Source organism: Esox lucius, chromosome 7 (assembly GCF_011004845.1).
Source record: "Esox lucius isolate fEsoLuc1 chromosome 7, fEsoLuc1.pri, whole genome shotgun sequence".
NCBI classification, from domain to species: domain Eukaryota; kingdom Metazoa; phylum Chordata; class Actinopteri; order Esociformes; family Esocidae; genus Esox; species Esox lucius.
This window is the reverse complement of record NC_047575.1, coordinates 39832016-39847121: the sequence shown is the minus strand read 5'-3', so window position 1 is coordinate 39847121 and position 15106 is coordinate 39832016. Positions and strand designations below refer to the sequence as shown.

Below are 15106 nucleotides of genomic sequence, written 5' to 3'. Positions count from 1 at the left end.
TTAACACATTAAGCTAGATAAATGTATCCTTCAAAATGTGTACGCATCTCAATAGAGCGCTGGTCTGAACTGGCTTCACCTCTCCAGAAAATGAGAAAGAAAGGAGAGAAGAGAAAAAGAGAGAGGAAATGAGAAGAGACAGCGAGTGATAGAGGGAGCAACAGGTTTAACAGCTTTCTGTGGGGCGTCTTTGTCGACTCTGGTTCTGTTCAATGTTAGCAGTGTTTCCTACAGGATTCTATGTTAGCAGTGTTTCCTACAGGATTCCATGTTAGCAGTGTTTCCTACAGGATTCCATGTTAGCAGTGTTTCCTACAGGATTCCATGTTAGCAGTGTTTCCTACAGGATTCCATGTTAGCAGTGTTTCCTACAGGATTCCATGTTAGCAGTGTTTCCTACAGGATTCCATGTTAGCAGTGTTTCCTACAGGATTCCATGTTAGCAGTGTGACCTCATTTGACCTCTGGAAGACAGAGTTCAAGGAGAAAATGTTCTGGATTCGCCGTTGTCCAGATCTCAGCCACTTTCAGAAGTGATGGTGAGAGCAGATGAGGGCAGCTGGTGGAGGGCGCACAGACAACAATACAGAATGACAGTCGTTCACTGCTGAGGAGTGGAACACATTCCTATTGGTGACGCAATGTCATTGACGGGTACAACAAATATTCTGTTGGCAGCTGTCCGGAGGCCGTTGTTAGGGAACTCAGGAGGACCCTGATGTCAATGGAGATACAACAAAGCCTGATAAAACTGATACAGTTACACCAAGTGAATCTACAGAGCCCTAAAGGTGACATGAAGAAAAAACAAAATCATTATTTTGAGGGAATCTATTCAATAATCAATTGAAAGTACACGCATCAGGTGTATGCTACAGTGTGCTAGCTTGCTAGATGGTAAGAAATGTATGTCGTCAGCTAACGTTAATGCTAACTTTATCATCGCCGCTGTGTTCGACTTTACAGTGAACGACTTGACATCATCCTCTAGAATTCTGATACAGAGCAGGAACCGGTTGCAGCAAAGCATCCCCAAAGCATCAAACAACCACCACTGGGTTAGACCTTGTCAAATGCCTAGTCAATGGGACACAAAATGATCCATATGTAGAACATATTCTATATGTGGAAGATGCACAGATACTATGTATGTAATCTTGGCTTGTGTGGCTAAAATTCCGGGGCGGAATCTTTGTCCCAATCCTCTCCTGTGAGAGAAAAGTGCAAGAGAATGGTTTGAGGGATGGAGAAAATAGGAAGACAGACAAAAAGAGTGAATAGACATGAAGGAGAGAGACACAGGAGAGAGAAACAGAAAGGATAGAAATGTATAGAGGTGAGAGAGCACAAGATTGAGCGAAAGAGGGAGATAGATGTTAGAAGCAAGAGATAGATCGGGGAGAGATGAGGCAGAGAGACAGGGAAGAGAGGGAGAGATGAGGCAGAGAGACAGGGAAGATAGGGAGAGATGAGGCAGAGAGATGGGGAGAGAGGGAGAGATGAGGCAGAGAGATGGGGGAGAGAGGGAGAGATGAGGGAGAGAGATGGGGGAGAGAGGGAGAGATGAGGCAGAGAGATGGGGGAGAGAGGGAGAGATGAGGCAGAGAGATGGGGAGAGAGGGAGAGATGAGGGAGAGATGAGGCAGAGAGACGCGGAGAGAGGGAGAGATGAGGCAGAGAGATGGGGAAGAGAGGGCAAGATGAGGCAGAGAGACAGGGGAGAGAGGGAGAGATGAGGCAGAGAGACGGGGAAGAGAGGGAGAGATGAGGCAGAGAGACAGGGAAGATAGGGAGAGATGAGGCAGAGAGATGGGGAGAGAGGGAGAGATGAGGCAGAGAGATGGGGGAGAGAGGGAGAGATGAGGCAGAGAGATGGGGGAGAGAGGGAGAGATGAGGCAGAGAGATGGGGGAGAGAGGGAGAGATGAGGCAGAGAGATGGGGGAGAGAGGGCGAGATGAGGCAGAGAGACGCGGAGAGAGGGAGAGATGAGGCAGAGAGACAGGGGAGAGAGGGAGAGATGAGGCAGAGACACGGGGAGAGAGGGAGAGATGAGGCAGAGAGATGGGGAAGAGAGGGAGAGATGAGGCAGAGAGATGGGGGAGAGAGGGAGAGATGAGGCAGAGAGATGGGGGAGAGAGGGAGAGATGAGGCAGAGAGATGGGGGAGAGAGGGAGAGATGAGGCAGAGAGATGGGGGAGAGAGGGAGAGATGAGGCAGAGAGATGGGGGAGAGAGGGAGAGATGAGGCAGAGAGACGCGGAGAGAGGGAGAGATGAGGCAGAGAGATGGGGAAGAGAGGGCGAGATGAGGCAGAGAGACAGGGGAGAGAGGGAGAGATGAGGCAGAGAGACGGGGAAGAGAGGGAGAGATGAGGCAGAGAGACAGGGAAGATAGGGAGAGATGAGGCAGAGAGATGGGGAGAGAGGGAGAGATGAGGCAGAGAGATGGGGGAGAGAGGGAGAGATGAGGCAGAGAGATGGGGGAGAGAGGGAGAGATGAGGCAGAGAGATGGGGGAGAGAGGGAGAGATGAGGCAGAGAGATGGGGGAGAGAGGGCGAGATGAGGCAGAGAGACGCGGAGAGAGGGAGAGATGAGGCAGAGAGATGGGGAAGAGAGGGCGAGATGAGGCAGAGAGACAGGGGAGAGAGGGAGAGATGAGGCAGAGACACGGGGAGAGAGGGAGAGATGAGGCAGAGAGATGGGGAAGAGAGGGCGAGATGAGGCAGAGAGACAGGGGAGAGAGGGCGAGATGAGGCAGAGAGACGGGGAGAGAGGGAGAGGTGAGGCAGAGCAATGGGGGAGAAAGAGGAGATGAGGCAGAGAGATGGGGGAGACAGGGGGAGATGAGGCAGAGAGATGGGGGAGAGATGGAGATATTATGAGGCAGAAAGAGATGTAATAGTCATTAATTTCACATTGTTATTTTGAGTGAAATGCAGACAGACTCTAATCATAACAGAACAACACTTCAAATGAACAGACAGACGCTGATCGCCCCTTCAACAACCTCATGGTGATCCCTGACGTCACAACACTCAACACCTAGGGTATGAGTATGTGTGTGTGTGTATGTGACCCATGTCTGTCTTCATGTGGGGGCCTGTTAGCTCCACAAAGACACTGAAACATGAAACCAGAAAAAGAACCATGCAAGCCAAGTTCAGCCAGCCCGCAATTAAAAGTGAGAAATGCTGTTACCTTCATTGGATTCAAACCCAGGTCTCCCACGTTAGAGGCTGTGTCTTTAACCACTATACCACAGAGTTGCATGGGTGCATATGTCGGTATAGCATCTGTATGTGTGCAAGTGTCGGTTTAACATGGCTACTGAAGGTTGTAGCCACCTCTGAAAGGAGCAAATTCTTCTTTCCCAATACAACTTCTGTAGAGTTCTGTAGAGAACGAACAATTTACATTTGTGATTTCATTTACATATTATAGTTCTGTTAATGTGCATAGGCAAGAGAAAATAATTACACTGGCAAAGAAACATTGTCTCTATCTAGCACATGAGCCAGGATGAGAACAGCAAGCCAATGGGGCACTTAAAACAGCAGTGGCTATCGACAACCGATTGGAGTAAGGATGATTTATGTGACCAAGATCCAGAAAAACCCATAGCAACATAAACAAAGCTCTGGCAGTATTGCAGTATCTGCTGTTACCTACATACATTATCTACACCAGTCTATTGTCCATTTCTCATGTTTCTTGGCCCAAGCAAGTCTCTTCTTCTCATTGGTGTCCTTCAGTAGTGGTTTCTTTGTAGCAATTTGACCATAAGGCCTGATTCACGCAGTCTCACACCATGAGGTGAATACCTCTTGAAGCTGGTTTCAGAGAATGCCAGTGTGCAAAGCGATAAAAGCAAATTGTGGCTACTTTGAAGAATCTAAAATATACATGTATTTTCACTAGTTAAACACTTCTTTGATTACTACATAATTTGGTATGTGTTATTTCAAAGTTTTCTTTGAAAGTGTTCTTCATTTATTAATCTAAAATGTGGAAAATAGTAAAAATAAAGAAATAAAAAGAATCTTGAATGAGAAGGTGTATCCAAACGTGAATGGTACTGTATACAACAAATCGTAAGCTCATTTGTTACAAGGAATACATAAACAGTATTATTTGGAATACATAAACAGTATTATTTAGAAACTTTACATTACATCCTCATTCATTATTTTGTATCATGCAATAACTGTGGATCTTATAAGGAACTATTCCTTATATTGTAGCAAGATGCAAACTAACTGTTTGGTTTACTAGCCACTCACTGTTTTCCCCAATTACAGCTCAAAGTCTGATAAAATATATTTTTTTAAATGCCCAAGGACATTAGGTACCCCCACTTCTAATCCTGTAAGAAACACTTCTAACATAGAAACCTGTAATAAACACTGCTAACATAGAATCCTGTAGGAAACACTGCTAACATAGAATCCTGTAGGAAACACTGCTAAAATACTGTAGAATCATGTAGGAAATACTGCTAACATAGAATCCTGTAAGAAACACTGCTAACATAGAATCCTGTAGGAAACACTGCTAACATACTGTATAATCAAGTAGGAAACACTTCTAACATAGAATCCTGTAGGAAACACAGCTAACATAGAATCCTGTAGGAAACACTTCTAACATAGAATCATGTAGAAAACACTGCTAACATAGAATCCTCTCGGAAACACTGCTAACATACTGTATAATCAAGTAGGAAACACTGCTAACATAGAATCCTGTAGGAAACACTGCTAACATAGAATCCTGTAGGAAACACTGCTAACATAGAATCCTGTAGGAAACACTGCTAACATGGAATCCTGTAAGAAACACTGCTAACACAGAATCCTGTAGGAAACACTGCTAACATGGAATCCTGTAAGAAACACTGCTAACATAGAATCCTGTAGGAAACACTGCTAACATAGAATCCTGTAGGAAACACTGCTAACATAGAATCCTGTAGGAAACACTGCTAACATAGAATCCTGTAGGAAACACTGCTAACATTGAACAATGTTGGAAACACTGCTAACATAGAACAATGTAGGAAACACTGCTAACATATCATTCTGTAAGAAACACTGCTAACATAGAATCATGTAGGAAACACTGCTTACATACTGTGGAATCATGTAGGAAATAATGCTAAAACAGAATCCTGTAAGTAACACTGCTAACATAGAATCATGTAGGAAACAATGTTAACATACTGTAGAAACGTGTAGGAAACACCTCTAACATAGAATCATGTACGAAACACTGCTAACAGATAATCCTATTGGAAACACTGCTAACATAGAATCCTGAAGGAAACACTTCCACAAAGGATCATTACAAGCAATCCATTCTGAACAATCAATACATTCAATACATGCTTTCACTTCTATTATTTCTCTTTATTCTGGTCCAGTCTGCTGATTGTAATTTCATGATTTACATTACAAAATTAATCCTTTTTAAGAAGGGGGACCGGAGGGTGTGTTCCAACTATAGGGGGATCACACTTCTCAGCCTCCCCGGGAAAGTCTATGCCAGGGTTCCGGAGAGGAGAATACGGCCGATAGTAGAACCTCGGATTCAGGAGGAACAGTGTAGTTTTCGTCCGGGCCGTGGAACACTGGACCAGCTCTAAACCCTCTACGGGGTGTTGGAGGGTTCATGGGAGTTTGCCCAACCAATCCACATGTGTTTTGTGGATTTGGAGAAGGCATTCGACTGTGTCCCTCGCGGCTTCCTGTGGAGAGTGCTTCGGGAATATGGGGTCAGTAAGTCAGACTTGTTCCCTGTGCATGTTGGACTCCGGCAGGGCTGCCCTTTGTTGCCGGTTCTGTTCGTAATTTTTATGGACAGAATTTCTAGGCGCAGCCAGGGGCCGGAGGGTGTCAGGTTTGGGGACCACACAATTTCATCTCTGCTCTTTGCAGATTATGTTGTCGTGTTGGCCCCTTCTAACCAGGACCTTCAGCATGCGCTGGGACGGTTTGCAGCCGAGTGTGAAGCGGTGGGGATGAAAATCAGTACCTCCAAATCCGAGGCCATGGTCCTCAGTCGGAAAAGGGTGGCTTGCCCACTTCAGGTTGGTGGAGAGTGCCTGCCTCAATTGGAGGAGTTTAAGTATCTAGGGGTCTTGTTCACAAGTGAGGGAAGGATGGAACGGGAGATTGACAGACGGATCGGTGCAGCTTCTGCAGTAATGCAGTCGATGTATCGGTCTGTCGTGGTGAAGAAAGAGCTGAGCCGCAAGGCGAAGCTCTTGATTTACCGGTCAATCTACTTTCCTACTCTCACCTATGCTCATGAGCTTTGGGTCATGACCGAAAGGACAAGATCCCGGATACAGGCGGCCGAAATGAGCTTTCTCCGCAGGGTGGCTGGGCGATCGCTTAGAGATAGGGTGAGAAGCTCGGTGACCCGGGAGGAGCTCAGAGTAGAGCCGCTGCTCCTCCACATCGAAAGGGGTCAGCTGAGGTGGCTTGGGCATCTGTTTCGAATGCCTCCGGAACGCCTTCCTGGGAAGGTGTTCCGGTCCCGTCCCACCGGGAGGAGACCCCGGGGAAGACCTAGGACAAGCTGGAGGGACTATGTCTCCCGGCTGGCCTGGGAACGCCTCGGTGTCCCCCCGGAAGAGCTAGAGGAAGTGTCTGGGGAGAGGGAAGTCTGGGCATCCCTGCTTAGACTGCTGCCCCCGCGACCCGGCCCGGATAAGCGGAAGATGATGGATGGATGGACATTACAAAATGTAGCTCACTGTACATTGACCTTCATTTAGTACCATGAATTTGCATCCATAAGCCTTTAGCACACACCCATTGTCTGACCCAAAACACAAGACACAAGACACATTGGCTCTTCTGCCCATGTGGGGAACAGACATACTGTTTGATTCCCTATTCTCCATATCCATTAACACTAAACCAAACCATTACCATGAACCAGACCCTAACCTTAACTTCAATAACCTAACTGTTATGACTAAACTAGCCCTGACACCTAATATAAATCTAGCATCATCATCAACACTAACCCCAATTGTAAATGTTACCCTAAATGTAATCCATAATACATTAACAGACCTTTTCCTTGTTGTGACTGAAAACATTTTCAGGTTTTACTATCTTTCAGCTAAAATGTGTATCACACAAACACAGACTGACTGTCGGGTAATTGGCCATTCAGTGAGTTCATATTTAACTACTTGTGAGTCTGCTCATTATAATTGAGACAGTTATCTTACAGTCTGAGACAACCCTAGCACAGAAGGTGAGCAAATGTCTCCCCAGCCTCTACCAAGTAGACCTGCGTGTCCTCATCGTATATATTCTAGAAACAAAAGACAGTGAGTCACACAGTCTTCCAGAGTACAATGATAACCTTTACAGACATTGCTCTACTGAGACAAGTGAATGTGTAGTAGTGGGCTTTGGACCTGTTCAGCAAACAAATAAGAGTTCCCTTGAACATCGTTGCCATATACCGCTGCTTAAAGTATCTCTGACAGCAGCCTGCGGACGTCACAAAGACCACAATTTGCGATTACGCCTGGATGTAATTGAGGGATAGAGGAAGAGTTATTAAATTAAAGGAGGGAGGTGAAGAGATTAGGGGATTGAAGGCAGAGAGATACATAGCAAGAGACTGGGTGACCAAGCAAAAGAGAGAGAGACAGAGGGAGGGAAAAAGCGATGGAGGGAGAGAACGCGATGAATAGAAGGACAGGGGCAGAATGAGATGGAGATGGAGGAAAAAGGATTGAGGGAGAGGGAGGGAGGCTATATTGACCATTCTCTGTTATTTCCTGCCAATTTTTAGGCCAACGTTAGATCCCTCAGCCTCTGAGCCTTACTGGGACGACACTTTCATCACAGCGATCAACGGAGTTATATCTGGACAGGACATCTTAAAGTGTGTTTCAGCCCAGGCCAAGGGGAACGGTCAAGGTCAGTGTTGCTCTGCCACTGAGCGTCGAAGGGAACTCCAACTTGTTCCTAGATCCATGAGATGGAGCATGATCACACCATTAATGTGAAGGAAGCAGTCTCTAGGGCTCACCTTCCAAAGGTTACGCAGACCAAGGATAAAGTGCAGGGCACATATACCCAAAACATTGTGGATCCAACTACATCAGCACAGGGCAGTCTCTTTGGGATACATTTTACAAGGCCCATACACCGGAAAGTTGAAGACTTTTACAGAATTGCAGGAACCGCTGTTTAACGTTGGCATCAGGGCTGGGACTAACTTTAAACCAGGCTGACACCAGATGTGGCATCAGGGCTGGGGCTAACTTTAAACCAGGCTGACACCAGATGTGGCATCAGGGCTGGGGCTAACTTTAAACCAGGCTGACACCGGACTTGGTATCAGGGCTGGGGCTAACTTTAAACCAGGCTGACACCAGATGTGGCATCAGGGCTGGGACTAACTTTAAACCAGGCTGACACCAGATGTGGCATCAGGGCTGGGGCTAACTTTAAACCAGGCTGACACCGGACTTGGTATCAGGGCTGGGGCTAACTTTAAACCAGGCTGACACCAGACGTGGCACCAGGGCTGGGGCTAACTTTAAACCAGGCTGACACCAGACATGGCATCAGGGCTGGGGCTAACTTTAAACCAGGCTGAGACCAGACGTGACTTCAAGTCCTACATTTCCATGACTGTAAATGTTAAAGTAATCTTTTTCAAAGATCTACCACACAAAAGACTGGGACGACTGGCTTCTCTGACACAGACATAGGCTCCCTTATAGGCTGCTTACGTAAACAGAATAAGGCCACAATCTTTCCAGTGACACAGATTCATCCAAGCTGCTTCTCAAGCAGTGGTATTTTGAAAACCTGCGAAAGGCCATTCCCCATTAACAGCCACATTGGCAGCAACTCAACAAACGGATGGTTCATTTTTCCCACGCATACTAAACAAGGAGGCTTGCAGACTAGCCTAAACAGGCATTTAGAATGTAACAAAACACAATCCAAATCAATTTATAATATTTAAATAAGCAATTGATGAGCTAAATATAGCTTTTTCTTTCAGTGATTTAAGCTTTTCCTTTCAGTGATTTGGGAATGAATATAAAAACATTTACATTTATTCCACAACACACCCAACTTCTCGGAAATATGAATTTATCTCAATCCACCCCCAATACAAAATATTTAGAAATATTAGCTCAGTTTAATCAAAGCCATTTTGATCATTTTCACCTGTTCTTTGCCATTTTACATGACGGTACAGGCAGGAATAAGCATACTTTTCAGCATAAGGAAACTGCTTTTCTGTTTATTTTCAAAGTGTCCTTTTTTGGTGTGATTTGTAATACTGGGTTACCTTGCATGTATAGTGTATGGCCACAGAATGTAAGTGACAATAATAGGCTTTTAATCAAAGCCCACCTCAATCTGCTTGCCTCCCCAACAACCTCACACTGGATGGCGATATGGTTTCCTTCCCACATGCTGTTATCCAATGCTGTTACGACAAGCAACTTACAGTGCTGAGTTTGTACATACTCATAATTTTCACTTCTTACCAAGTAATCTGTGAAGGTCACCCTAGAAGAGTCCTAGATATAGGCTGAAATAATATCTAAAGTAATCTATTAGCAAGTAACCTACGATTAACTCAAAGGCCTTGTCATTAGCCTACGCGGGATGACATGAGCCAGTTCTGAACTGCAGGGATTCCATTAAAACCAAAAATCTGTCTTTGATGGGGTATATTAAAACAAGTCCCCGGGCCTATCTCCAAGCAGGGTAATGGCCCAGTCAAAGTGGTTCTGAGATAATCATCTAACGTTAATGTACCAAATGCGTAAATTGTTTAGGTCATAATGGTTTGGTGACTTTGGGAGTCCACAACCACAGCTCTGTGTACTAATGAACTAAGCATGTTCGTTAGGCTTAACCCTTTATTTGCACCAGTGTAGCCCGCACACTATTTCGGGGCTGACCCTAAATAATCATCAGACCCTATGACGTCCCTGGAAACTACAATGAAGTCATGTGAAAAATGTGTCCTTTTTAACATATCTGGATATGTATTTTTCATGTGGAATCATACAAATGTCTGTTTCAATGGAAGTTAATTGTTTCTTTGATATTAAGAAAACACTATACGAATGGCTGTAATTCTACATTCACTTCAGCCCCTTTGACGGATAAAGGTAACCTTTTAACAAATTACACTCAAAGTTAATACTTTGCAATAATAATTAATCAAAAAAAATGTCATAGTGCAGAAAAATAAGTACCCTAGCTTTAATAGCTGGTGAATATATGCTGAAATTACTTCATGTAAACATTTCTTGAAACTGTCTGTCAGTCTCTTAAATCAACTGGGAGGAATTGTTTCCCACTTGTCTTTACAGTACTGCTTCAACTGTGTCATGTTTGATTGGCTCTCTTGCATGCACGGCACACTTTTTTGTAGGCCTTTGATATGGGCGGCAACTCAGCCATTTCATTATCCTCCATTTCTTATTCATGAGCCATTCTGATGTAGCTTTGCTTGTGTGTTTTGGATCATTGTCCTGTTGTAAGATTCAATTTTGGCTAAGCTTCACATTTTTGACAGATGGCCTCACATTCTCGTTAAGAATTATCTGGTGTAATATGGAATGCATTATTGACCCAATGATGGCAAGTGGGCAGCAAAGCAGCCCCGAACCATAACGCCCCCACGTCCATGTTTTACGCTTGTAATGAGGTTCTTCTGTTCCAAAACAGTGTTGTGTTTTCGCCAAACATGGCGTGTGGTATTTTGGCCAAAGATGAATCTGTGTAAGACTAAAACTATTCCAGTAGTTTTAGTCTTTACCCAGGTGTTGTCTGGTAAACGTCAGTTATGTCTTGATATTTTTTTTCTTCTTTCCTGAACTTACATGTAGACCAGGTTTGTGAAGTTTTGTTCCGACAGCAGAATGACGTAACTTTGAAAGGTTTGGGAATGGTTTTGTAACCACATCCAAGACTTGTAGGTATCAGCAATATTTCTTCTGATGGCCTTGGGTAGGTGTTTTGATCTTGGCATGTTGTATCACCGCACCCATTTGGTTAAGACTAAGCCAGACCAAGCCAGGTGTTTACTCTGTCGGGCTAAAGTTTGCTTTCCTTAGCTGGACCCTCCCAAATTCCTCTTTAATTATCTTTCAAATCATTTTCATCTGTTTTGATGAAAACGGTCGATTCTTTAGGCAATTATATGGGATGGCATAAGTAGGGATGAACAAACTTTTTCAGCATAAATAGTTTCAAAGTTTCCTTTTTTGGTGTGATTTGTTAAATTGGGTGTCACGTCTCCTGTCCCTGTGCCTCCCTCTGGTCCGCTGCGTTGTTGGCGGTCGACGTCACCGGCCTTCTAGCTGCCAGCATCCCCGATCCTAGTCATTACCCACTCCTGGTCTGGTTTTGTTTTGTCCCCATCTACACACCTGGTTCCCATTTATCATTACGTATGTATATATTTCCCTCTGACTCCCCTCTCATTGTTCGTGGTTGTTCCTCGTTTTGTGTTTGCCTGTGCTCTGTTCCAGTAGCGTTGTACCTTAAGCGACATTTCACTGTCTGCTGTGTTACTTTTGATTGAGTCCTGAGATGAATTATTGCTGTACTAAATTTACTCTTGATGGGACTCACGCATAAGACAGCCTTTTCCTGTGAATGAAGAATAAATTAGGGAATCGATACTGCATCCTGTGCCTGGTTCTCTCCTTATACAACACATTACATTGGGTTCCCTTGTATGTACAGTGTATGGCCACAGAATGCAAGTGACAGCTGTCTACAGAACACAGAACTCGATAACCTTAATATATATCAAGAGGGCAGAATTTGGGCATTGGAAAATATACAGATATAGAACTTCAGCATGGATGACCAACTAACAAAAAACTTGACCATGGAACATAGGGCTTGATACAATCCAGGAAATAAAACTGGACTTGAATGCAACACTAGCTTGTTGTTTTGAATGTAACTACCTAGCAACTGAACAAGCACCACACCGCTAGCAACTGAATAAGCACCAGCTGCTGCTGATTGCCATCAACTCTACGCCTGTTTGCAACACTAACAAGATGCCCTGAACGCTGCAGCTTAACAAGCATCAGCTGCAACTCATTACAAAGCAGCCTCAACACCTGTCTTCACCTTCCTTAATCACCACAGAAACCACTACTTAAACCTGACCAAAGTAATATTCCTTCTCACTCCTTCTTCGTCACCATAAACCTAATCAAACTAGTCTTCCTCCTGTCACCATTAAACCTCACCCATTTCATTTTCCTTTCTGGCATTTAAAAAGACTGCATTATTACCCTATCATAATTACCATCCCTCCATGTCAATGTAGTCTTACGCGACAGATTTTAGCTAGTGATGTGAAATCAAGGCTTTCTGAAGCACTCAAGGCGTTCGTCAAATTGGGCCAAAAAACGCTTCATTGTTTCGAGGATTTTGAACTCTTTGCACAGTGGTGACACCTGCTGGTAAGGAATAAATATCACATGTTTAATGTTTGTAAAGACACATTTTTCATGATATCCAATAGACTCTGTGCACCAGCGTAGTGAGGAACTTCCTCTTTTGTCTAGAAGTCGGTATTGCAATTTCCGGTTTACTTACTAATACTCATCCGCATTAGTAAACACCTAAACTCACAACAAGATGAGTGATGCTGTTGTACGGGAAAAAAAGAAATATAAAAAATATACGTGACTCATTTAAGTTTCAAGGTACACGTGGGGCATCATTTTAATCAGGAGAATGTCCTCTTTTTAATAAAATATGGATTGCGCCATTCAATGACTTCAAACGCTAGACTAGAAATAGTCAGAAAAGGCTATTTTTTTATATACTTATATACTTGCGCCATTCAATGACTTCAACGCTAGACTAGAATTAGTCATAAAAGGCGATTTTTTTTATATACTTCCACGTAACGCAGGTTTAAGCGCAATTAATACCATAAAGGACCAGATGTTTACTTCCTATGCCAGTTGTTATTTTTCTGTTTTGTTGTGAAATGAGGTTACAGTAGTAAAATAAAAGAGGAGACCTGTTTTGGTGCTTTTTTGAGGCTATGGAATTTTAAGCTTCATTCAGGTTAGAAGAGGCTGAACGAAGGTTCGTTTCAGTTCACTTGCTATGGGGACGTGCTATCGTTCCAGCTCAGCCAGCGTTCTTTTGCCGTTTTTGAGGCTAGGGTGAATTTTTATGTATTCTATTGTCCTGCCTAATACTACCCTAAAAAGGAACACGTCGCTAACTAGCTTAGCCGATAGCCGGCCGGCACACCACAGTAAACTACTTACCCTCGTAGTTGTGCAGATAACTCGATACGTAGAGTTTGAATCCCTTGTTTCCGCTTGCTTTTTGGAGCAGGGGACCAGGCATCAACAATTCGATGGACATCACTAATGCTTATTTTAGGCAGGTCTTGGAGACATCTACTAAGAACTGACATTTTGGGCGACGCGGGTGATCGCCTCAAGTAAACTGGAAAATTATATGCCGACATCTGGCTAAAACGGAAGTTCGTCCATACGCTTGTGCACAGAGCCTATAAGACTTCATGGTGCAGTGGTTAGATGTGCACTTTGCGAAGGAAAATTTGAATGCAAGGTTCATATTCCACATTCTCCTTGCCTTTCCAGCTAGAATTTTTTAACTGTGCGTCCGTTCAAATGTTTGGTTTTATCAAGGTAAGAGTGTCATAAGATACACTAAATAAAACTAACTATTTAAACAACGATAAACAGTATTGTTTGCACTCAAAAGGTTTGCTAAGATTAATATGAATTCGACCTTGCACCACAACTTGTTAATGAATCCATGATGCTACAGCCTCACTATAGCTGGAGTTTTAAATGGTAGCTACTTTTTTAAACTAAAGTACTAAATAAGGTTGTTGATTCAAAGCCTCAGACACCAAACAACCATTGAAGCATGCATTTTAAAACAGGGCAGGAGACAGGGAAAGTGCTCTATGAGAGAAAGCCCTGCCTCTAACAGGCAGGAAATCTTCTCCATGCTTCATCGAACTATATAACTGTGTGTCATCAGCATAACAGTGAAAATGTACATTGTGATTCCCGATGACATCACCCAGAGGCAGCATATATAGTGAAAACAATAATGGGCCCAAAACCGAGCCTTGAGGAACACCAAAACATACCTTTGATTTGTCAGAGGACATGCCATCCACACATAAGAACAGATATCTTTCAGATAAATAAGATTCAAACCAGGTTAGAACAAGTCCACGTAGCCCAATATGGGTTTCCAGTCTCTCTAAGACAAGGGAGTGATCAATAATGTCAAAAGCAGCACTAAGACCAAGAAGCAACAGGACGGATGCAGAACCTTTGTCTGAGGCCATTAGAAGGTAATTTGTTACCTTCATAAGTGCAGACTCAGTGTTATGATGGGGTCTGAAACCGGACTAGAGCATTTCATAAATGTTATTTGTCTTCAGGAAGGCATTCAGTTGTTGGGAAACACATTTTTCTAAGAATTTTAAGAAGAACAGGAGGTTCGATATTGGCTTATAATTGTTAAATATGTCTGGGTCAAGATTCGATTTTTTCAGAAGAGGCATAATGTCCCCCCCCCAAAAAAATATTTTGGTACTTATCCAGAGGATAGGGAGCAATTTATTATATTCAACACCGGAACTAGCTCCTTAAGTAGTTTTGTTGGAATTGGGTCTATCAATCAGTATTGTTACACCGATGAAAGCCTCTGCCCTTATGCATGGATTAGAATGGCTTGAAATTTCAAAGTAAGTCCTTATGGGAGAATATAGTTCAATCTCCTGATCAACAGTTATTGGCAAACGTTTGTATCCTTGGTATTATTGAGGCTGCAGAAGACAAAATGCTAGCATAACCTATACAAAAATTAACATCATCATTTAAATACATGTGCCGTCACATAAAACAAACTAAGACTGGGGTCAACACTGAGACAGAGGTGTCAGATTATCTAATTACAAACTTTACCTACTTAGCTATTGTTTATGTGCAATACATGGGAAGCACTTGTAAATAACTTGGTATGGAGGAAAAGCCCCCGTGCCAGTCAATGGAGATTGACAT

General features: G+C 43.5%; 1 protein-coding gene across 4 annotated transcripts in view; it reads right to left on the bottom strand.

Annotated features, from left to right (window-relative positions):
* The window catches only part of dclk1a (doublecortin-like kinase 1a), an 83170-nt gene that overhangs the window by 25834 nt on the left and 42230 nt on the right, over window positions 1-15106 (bottom strand). The gene's annotated exons all lie outside the window — the stretch shown is intronic.